Source organism: Seriola aureovittata, chromosome 3 (genome assembly GCF_021018895.1).
Source record: "Seriola aureovittata isolate HTS-2021-v1 ecotype China chromosome 3, ASM2101889v1, whole genome shotgun sequence".
Classification (NCBI taxonomy): Eukaryota; Metazoa; Chordata; class Actinopteri; order Carangiformes; family Carangidae; genus Seriola; species Seriola aureovittata.
Window position 1 is genome coordinate 27,362,808 of NC_079366.1, and position 9,462 is coordinate 27,372,269.

A 9,462-nucleotide genomic window follows, 5' to 3' on the forward strand; every position below is an offset into this window, starting at 1 on the left:
GCGTGTATGTGTGTGTCTACAGATACCAGATCAGAGGTGGAACAAGGCTTAACTCCCCCCAGCAGCAGCAGCAGCAGGCTGTGCTCAGCTGTACGTAACCTGTTGGTGGGGTTAGCATGGCGCCGTTTGGACATCCTGGAGCCTGGGACGACCCCGCCTGCACTGCACAGATTACACACTCTCTCTCACACAGCGGTAATGATGCACACAGAGATTGGTTCCTCTGTATGATCCAGGTCAATGAGAAAAACAACAGACAATGAAGCGCACAAGAGTAAAAAAGAAGAAGGAATCTAAAGGGAAAATGCTCAAAAATTGATTATTTTCCAGTGTCTCATGTTGCATTTCTTTTTTCTCTCCTTTCACTCTCTGCTGAGCTATGTCTTGTAATTACTTTAGCGCTCACCAGGGTTTTTGCCTCTGTGTCTCAGCAGTGAAAACATCCCTTTGTCCCACTGACTTCCAGTGGAATAAAGAGCATATTAATACCAAAGATGGCTCCGGGCAGAAAGCAACAGTCGCTGCTGGGACAAATACGGCCTCCAACGTCTTTCAGCTCCGCTCAACCTTTGCTCTAATTTCTCCACCTCCAGCACCTCACAGTGCGGAGACACAGGTGAGCGTGAGCCATCCAACCTTTACATTTACTTAAAGATCACTCTGCTGCTGCCTACTCAACAGCCGCAGCTGAACAGGTCAATGCAACCAGGATCGATTTGTGCTCCTCTACAAGCTGCTGCGCTTCAGGCCACAATCTTCACCTCAAGAGTCTGTAGGAAATGAAATAGGAGAAAAGATTTGCATCCTGAGAACAAACTAGTTTCAGTTACTGTCTGGAGATCACAGCTTCATGAAATGTAAAACCTGCAGTCACAAACAACAACCACTCCTCTGCAACTCTGAACATATTTCACTATGGAATCTGCCATGATGGACACTAACAAAGTACATTTACTTGAACTTAAGAACTTAAGACTTTTACTCCACTACACTCCACAACTTTTCCATGAAGTATGTGTTACTTAGTCAGCGGATTGAATTTTCTTTTACAGCCGACGCTGTCAGTCATTTTTGAGCAGCTCAGTTTGAACTTGGCAGAGTCCTAACGACGGCTACGTTAGATAAAGATGTCACGGCCGTATCTCAAGAGGGGAAGCTTCTTTTTTTGTTTTACTACAACCAACCTTCATCACTAATCAGCAGTCCAACTTGAGAAAGCATGTCAAGGTAACATTTGTTTAATTCCAGACAGACAGACAGCTTGTAGTAGCTGCTGTTTTTAATGCTATGGTCGGTCAAATGACCTGTCTATAGGTTTGGTAGCGGACTTTTATTCCACAGGATCTACATTTAGTCATTCAGTAGGTTGTCATTAGGTTCTGTAAATCCACTGTGGAACAATACAACAATGCATTGACGTAGAAAATGTACTTATGAATACTTATTTTTATCTTATTTTAAAAGCAAGTACTCCAGTACTGAAGTATCGACACTTTGACTCTAGTAATGGAGTTGTGTACTTTGTCCACCTCTGGGAATCTGACGCCAAGATCTTTCGATTGATTTCTGTTGTTAAAAGTTTTGTATTTTAATGAATTTCAACTAAAAAAATCCTTGTTTTGTCGTCTTTGTTCTTTTCTAAGTATCATTATGCAAAAATAAGCTTCAGTGGGTTTTGTGTATTTGACTTATTACGTCCACTCTGCCCCAGTTCCACAGGACCAGTGTGTAAACTAAAGTCACTGATTCTCAGGAAGCTTCCTTCATCTGATAGAGGAATTTACTTTGGCTGCGCGAAAAGTGTCTTTTCTGCTCTTTGCTGTCCTTCACTGGAGTTCGCACACTGCAGGATATCAGATGTCTGCGTCCATCTGCTTAGAACAACAAGCCTGGTTTGTGGTGATTTCCTGCAGACTTACATTCTCACTTCTTACAAAATGCAATACGTTTGACTTGGAAAAGACAGAGGTCTGCATTTGTTAAACAGCACATGTTTTCACCGACCCAAAACCAAAAGGAAAAGAACACACTCTCCAGTCTACAAATTAACAAGCGTTCTCCATCAGATTGCGGCCTGAGATTTTGAAATTAGTGTGCTATGATTACAAGACGTGTGACTGTTGGGTGACTCACAGCTAACATCTGATTTCCTCGAAGAATAAAAAAAAAAAAAAAAATATGGCTGTCGTTTAGGGGGAAAGTCTACACAACAGGATGCTGTAGAAGAGGAAGAGGCTGCTGATCTCTGCGCACTAAGATCTCCTCTGGCAATATGAACTGACAGCCTGTAGTGTGTGCCAGCAAAGCCATTTGTTTCGGCCTTGCAACTCGAGTCGCAGGCAGTGAAAAGAGGGGAGCGCCATAATGAAAGAGCTGAGTGAGAAGAAGAAAGGGAGAAAGAATGGATGAGCGGAAAAGAGTGTGCACTGATGAAAACACCTAGATGAGTATAAAGCTGCATATGACTCAGACTCAAGTTTATTAATGAGATAAGTAGCGTTATGATAAAAATGCATTAACCGAATCATTTTTTCCACATGGATTCTTATTACCATGAAATATTTTGACATGGTATTCGCCAACTTGTCGCGGTTGAAAAAGGTGAGACAGTGTGAGAAACCACAACCACTGCTGACTAGGCATCAACATTTCTTCTGCACTTGTCAAAAAAAAAAAAAAAACACAAAATATTAGAACTAATTGCTCAAAGTTTTAAATAAGCTTCAGTTTTCTGGACTTCATGACCCTGCCTGGGGATGAAAAGCTTGCTTTTTCTCTTGTGAGGGAAAGACAGAAACGGTGCAGGACCAGCAGCTGAGTTTGTAATCTGCTGCCACGAGGAAAGAGACAGGTGACAAATAATATCTGAAGCTGAATCTAACCTTAAAAGGAATAGTTCGACATTTGGGGAACTACGCTTATTGGCTTTCTTGTCGAGCGTTAAGATGAGAAGATCGACTCTCGTATATCTGTACATTAAAGACAAAACAACAATTCACGTTCTAACAAGGCCAGTCTCTTTCTTGGTTGGGACTCCAGGAAGTTTCTCATCCCGGCCAGGAAATAGTCTGATACCTAACTCCAACTACAGTTTCTGGACAAGATTAAAACATATAACATGTTAATTAGTGAGCTTTACAGATGCTGCTAGGTGAAAGGTGTTGTTACCTTTGGGGAGAGCCAGGGTTGCAGTGTCCCCCTTGTTTGCAACCTTTTTGCTAAGCTAAGCTAACTAGCTGCTGACTCCAGCTACACATTTAGAGGACATAACAGTGGTATCAGTCTTCTCAGCAAGAAAGCAAATACGCATGGTGTCTGCTCATAGATCACTGCATTACACCGAGAACCTCTTTGTTTGTGCCTCCCTTCCTCTCTCTCTCTCTGCATCACAGATGTATGTATGTGTCACGTCAATAAAGCTAATTGAAAGTGAAATTGAGAGAGGGGAAGAAAAGAAATCACAGGAGTGTGTTCTTAATCAAATCTGGCAAAAGAAGTGAGTTTCAGCTGTGGGGCTCAGGTGGGTCTCTGGAGTCCACACACTCTTTCAGACAGATGACTGGGTAACATCGTGCCATCCCTCCACTCTTCCCTCCAGCCTCCTCAGTCGCTCTGTTCGCCTCTCTCGTTTTCAGGTTCCCACCTCTGTATCTGTCTATTCTCCATCTTAACATTCCTACTCCTCCCCACCTGAGCTCTGCAGCTACACGTTCACCTCACTTACTGTTCACTGTGTTGCTCTCTGATTAACACACACACACACACACACACACACACACACACACACACACACACACACACACACACACACACACACACACAATGTGAACACTGAGGTGCGACAGCTGTGTCAACTCCCCGTGTGACATCCAAAACCCTTAGAAACCTTTTTTTTTTTTATGTCTTGCTCTCTGAAACAGATCTCCATTTGAACAACCTCAGCTTCTCAAATAAGTACTAAACCCGACGAGCGTCTTTTAAAAACCTGCATCCGTCCCTGAGGGAAGAGACTGAGCATGCTCATCAGTGCTGCCCTGCTTCACACATTCACACCTGGGAACCGCCAGGTACAGCTACAGTCTGTTACTGTTGCACCACTGAGCCGCTCTAATGGAGTTATTGCTGATTAATTGCCTTGCTCAAGGGCGACATGTCAAAGGGAAAAAGAGGCTCAATGTTTACTGTCCACAGCCAGATTTTCCCAGTGCGTTTCTCCACAGAAACAATCTTCATCTGTTCCTCTACAGACTCCAGGCTACCGCCGCCCCCTCATTCGTTTTGCTCCACATTTGCACTTAACTGCCTATCAAGGATCAGCTTACTCAAGCCCTCATATACTCAAACCCATCTGGGGCCCTGGATCAATACCTGACCCCCGAGCAGCAGGCCCAGCAGAACCCGCTCTCGTGGGAAATTAGAAATGGAATCAGCAGTCGACGGCGCTGGCTTTTGGTTTGACTGGATGGGAGATGAAAATGGGTTTTGTCAGCGAGTCTCGCAGTCGCTGCATACAGAAGACAATCGCCTGGCACGGAGTGATTCAGACGCAGCGAGGTGACGTGCAGCTGGGCTTTCCTCTCGGCTGCAAGATGTAGCAGAGACGAGGCTGAACCCTGCCATCGGTTCAGGTGTGTGTGTGTGTGTGTGTGTGTGTGTGGGGGGGGGTGATGGTGTGAAAATGTCTTCATGATTGATCCTGATGATCAAGTGATTTATAATACCACAGATTCACTCAAGGGTGGGCAGCCAAACACAGGAAACAAGCCCAAGATCCTGGCAGCGTCAGTGCAACATGAATCCAATGAGCCGCTCAGGACTGTCTGTGATTTGGAAACTTGAAAACTAAATTGTTTTAAGTGTGGGGGGAATAAGCTTGGCCTAAAGTCCTGCACTGTCCAGGTCATGAACGCATTATGACACATGTGCTAGTTATTTTGTGTCTCTTTGCAGCCATTTGAAATCTCTTTGTCAACATTTTGAGGGGTAATTTTGTGTCTCTGTAATCACTTTGCACTGCTCTGTAGTTATTTTGCATCTCTTTGTAGATGTTTTGCACCCTTTGTGATCATTATGTGTCTGTTTGTATTTGTTTTGTATCTCTCTGTAGTCATTTTGAATATTTGTGTGGCCGTTTGTGGCTGTTTGTGGCGTCTCTTTGGTCACTTTACGTCTCTTTCTGCGACACTTTGACCCCCTGACCCCTTGGGCCCCCGGGCCTGTGTGCCCACAGTAGACCTGTTCAGTATCGGTCCAGGAGGACTCTTCTCTAACTCACGCCCAGGAGCCAAAGACACAGCAGAATAGAACTGAATCATATGAGAAGACATAAGCCACACTCCTTCATATATCTCCCGTCTGACCGGTAGCAAAAGGCCATCTGTTCATTTCTACCCATCTGCTTTGAGAAGCAACTTCATCATCAACACCACACACACACACAGAGACACACACAGACACACACACACAGCTACACCTCCTTACATTGCAGTTTTATACTGTAAGTGCAATGGCAAGGGTCCTCACGTCACAAGCCTTCCTGTTCCCCTCCACTCCCCCTCCCTAACCTCCATATCCCGGAATTTACAAAAAAAAAAAAAAAAAAAACACACACACACACACACACGCACGCACACACACACACACACACACAACAGGGCATCTCCTCTTACCCATCTGTGCCTGTGTCGGATATTTCAGAGGTTCATGGTGGATGAGAGCCCTGCTGATCTGAGTGTAGTCTGGTAGTTTTGGTGCAGAAGCCGCTATGCCATCGCATTGGTGATGCTGGAGACTCAGTGATAACCGGGGGCCGGGGTCTCTCTCTCTCCGTCTCTGCCTCAGCAGGGTTACTCTACAGTCATCTCGCAGTGTTTTCCTTCCCCTCCCTCCGCTTTTATCCGCCGGATCAGATGCGCCGATGATCGTCCCGGGCAGGACCCACGGTGGATCCCGTCGGTGGCGGTGATGTCTCAGCCTCCTTTCTTGTCTCTGATGTTTATTCTACGAAAGACCGAGCGGCTGTTTGTCCAGGAAAGATTCAAATAAAAGAGATAAATCACAAAAAACACCGAGTTGCTCTGGTGCGCAAAGGAACGAGCCGTGCAGAAAGGGATGGAGATGGAGAGATGAGGAGGGACACGGGGGTGGCGGTGGGGGGTGATCGCCGCTGTCTGCCGTCCTATTCGCCGTTTTCTGTCGTGTTTACGAGCCTGTCGCCTCCTCCCTCCGTCTTTTCTATCTCTCTCTCCCCGTGATGCGTCTCCCTCTCTTCAGCCCTCCGCGCTGCGCTCTCCGCCCGGTGTGACGCCTTTTCCGCTCGTAAGAAAATAAGACCCCCCCCCCAGCTCTCTTCTCTTTTACTTCTTTTTTATCATCTTCCCTCTCTCCCTCTCGATCAGGCTGCTAGAAGGAGGAGGAGGAGGAGGTGAGGAGGTGGAGACGAGTGTGTGTGGGGGCAAGTGAAAGAAAACGAAGGGGCTGGAAGGAGGAGCCCCGCGAGAAGAGAGCTCCTCCCCGTTATGCTGCTTATCAGCGGCGGACGAGGGGGGCGCACATCATGTAGGAGGGAGATCTAAAGGAGGAAATATGAGAGGGGGGGCAGAGAGAGAGAGAGAGAGAGAGAGCGCGAGGGTGGAGCAGTTGTGAACTTGTGCAGAGGCTCAAGCAGAGAGGAGTGATATTATTGTCACTGCTGTTTCCCTTCTGATACTGAGTCTCAGCTTCAGCCTAAATTTATTCAAGCTCACACAAGTTCCGCAGAACTGAAAGACAGGACTGTGACCAGACCTGAGCGTCACACTCACTGCAGAGCAGAGAAAAACTGTTGCATAAATAAAATATAAAGAGACAAGTGCAGTGCTGCTGGGAAACATTAGTGGGGGAAAGAATGGGAAGTTTGTCCTGAGGGAGGCGCCAGAGGACACCAGGTTATAAGTTCAAGGAATAGCTAAGAGAAACACTAGCCTATAGACTGTATAGCTATAAATAGGGAAATACACATAGGCCTGCTGTAGGCTGTTCATTTCCCCACCAAAAGTTAGATGAGTGCATCGATACCACTCATATTATCTGTGTGTTATGAAGCTGGGGCCAGAAGCTGGTTAGCTTAGCTTAATTAGCTTAGCTAATAACATTAGATCTTGTTTATTTAATTTGAACAAAAAAAAAAAAGACAATTTATGATTTTAAATGTGTGGGGAAAGGCTAAACCGCAAATTTACTCTTGCTTTCGTAACGATTAAGCACGTAAGGACGTAATGGGTTAATCAGTGAACAACTGGCAGATTTTCCCACCTGTTTTCTCCCATTTCCAGTCACTATACTCATCTTAGCCAATGGTTGTTGGCCCCAACTTCATGGTTATTATTTCAATAAACCATCTGGCACATTTCACCAGTGTTTGACTGTAACAAACTCCACACAGAGTTTACATGCACACTAGTATCTCAGTTATGATCAGGTTAGTGTGTGTATGTGTTTGTGTATGTAAATATCATCATAATCCTGCATAAAGCCTCATTGTGGTTTTAAGGAGTTCAAAGTTGCTACATGTAGTCCTCTGATATGGGGCACTGCGGCATTCAAATACAGGCTTCTGATTGCTATCTCAAACATGTGCAGGTGCATCCTAAACTCCAGTCACGTAGAAGTTTGTCAGTAAAACAAAAATTCTGACGATAAACAATGTAATGCTGGTCCACAGGTGAAATGACTATCGAAGTCTGATACTAGTGATGTGGGGAATGCATTATTTTGATGATCCCATTACAGATGTTTAGAGAGGATTAGAGTTCCTGTTTAAAATCAAGCATCAGAGCTCAAACCAACAATATAATGTTGACTTGTCTAAACACACTTGGATGTGTATATGGACAAGCACAGGTACACACACCATACCCTTAAATTTGCAATTGAGCATGTATTTGCATGCGTTTGGACGATCTGTTGATCTTTCCATCAGTCGCATCACATTTTTCTTTTTTAAAAGGCTGACAGAACCAGGGCATCTACTTTACATAACCACTGCATGTGGTACTTTACTGTATTTGCATTTTACAACTAAGGCAAGGTATCAAACCTGTCCGGTCAAATGTGTGATAATACTTTACTTATTTGATTTAATCATTCTCAATTTAAGTAATTAAAATGTATTAATACAAAATCTGACTGGTTAAATACAATTAAAGGTTGCTGATACTAAATTAGCTCACAGCCTAGTGGCTCTCTGAGGCAGCAATGCTTTGAGCTAAGGGCTAATAGGAAACACTAACATGCTCCAAATGACAATGCCAATGTATAGATTTTTAGCATGTACTCTACTGTTTAGCATGGTCACCATCTTAGTTTAGCATGTTAGCATGCTAAAATTTGCTAATTAGTACCAAGTGCAGCTGAGGCGGATTGGACTGGATTGCATTAGTGCAGGTGTTTTGTCACAAAGTATTGGACATGATAATCAATCCAACAGTTGTTGAGATATTTCAGTCTGTACCAAAGTGGTGGACCGACTGATCCCTAGAGTGATTTGACAAGCATGGCAAAAAACAAATTGAACTAATACAAACTTAAAATCAGCCACCAAAAAAATATGCTCAGTTTTAGCCCCATCTGCGAGCTGGATCATTTAAAAGGCCTCCAGGACTCAGATGCAATGGCCTGGGAAGTTTTCCAGCTTTTGACAGTTTGTGGAGACAAACTTGTGTTTGCAAATGTTGTCCGGGGTAATGTTTGTTATAATTTGCACAGTATTGATGCTACAGCTGTTGCAGCTACCGCTCATTTGTTTTGCAGTGAAACCCTTGTAAGGCTCTGTTTCTGTGTAAGCGCCATATAAATAAATTTGACCTTTTTCATATTTACCAAATGCTATCTTCTTTCAGAGGAATAATAGGTGATGGATGATGTCATCATATTGTCTGATGGTCAAATTTCTGTCCATAATAGATAAAATAGCTCTAAAGCTAATAATCAGGTTACAGTTGAGTCACTTTTTCTCAGATTCAAGCCTGGAGGGAGCTGTTCACTCATGGGAACAAGAAGTCCAGGTGCTCATTATTTGGCAGGTGTAACGCTGCTCAGACTTAAAATGGCATATGACCTACTTACTTTTTAGCTACTGTGTTCACGCAGTAGGTCAGTGAAATTGAATGCCTCAGCTTGTTAGTTATACAATAAACCCAACTGGATACTAGGCCCCCAGCAGTGTAACATCCTTCATATTTCACATCAGCCTGAGATCTTAAAACTCACACCATCCATTAGGTCTCCCTCTGAGAAGTCAGCAGCTATTGGAGGGAGGCTTAGAGGCCCTGATCTCATGCTGCTTCTACCTTTTATCAAATATTGATATCAGCCTGTCGGCATCACCAAGTGTGGCAGAGGTTTTTATCCCTGACAGCAGGAGACGGTCTCATAAAGCCAGGTTATGATGTTAGTGTTAGTCATACATCATATTTGGAACAT

General features: G+C 44.2%; 1 protein-coding gene across 3 annotated transcripts in view; it reads right to left on the bottom strand.

Moving 5' to 3' along the window:
• mgat3b (beta-1,4-mannosyl-glycoprotein 4-beta-N-acetylglucosaminyltransferase b) overlaps positions 1–9,462 on the bottom strand; it is a 74,992-nt gene that overhangs the window by 63,429 nt on the left and 2,101 nt on the right. The window contains exon 1 of one of the 3 annotated variants that reach the window (XM_056372984.1): positions 5,670–6,462. The exons of 1 other annotated variant lie outside the window; for it this stretch is intronic. The gene's annotated coding sequence lies outside the window, so the exon portion shown is untranslated. Of the gene's footprint in view, positions 1–5,669; positions 6,463–9,462 lie in introns of those variants that run through there. One more of the 3 variants, XM_056372982.1, reaches the window with a different exon arrangement.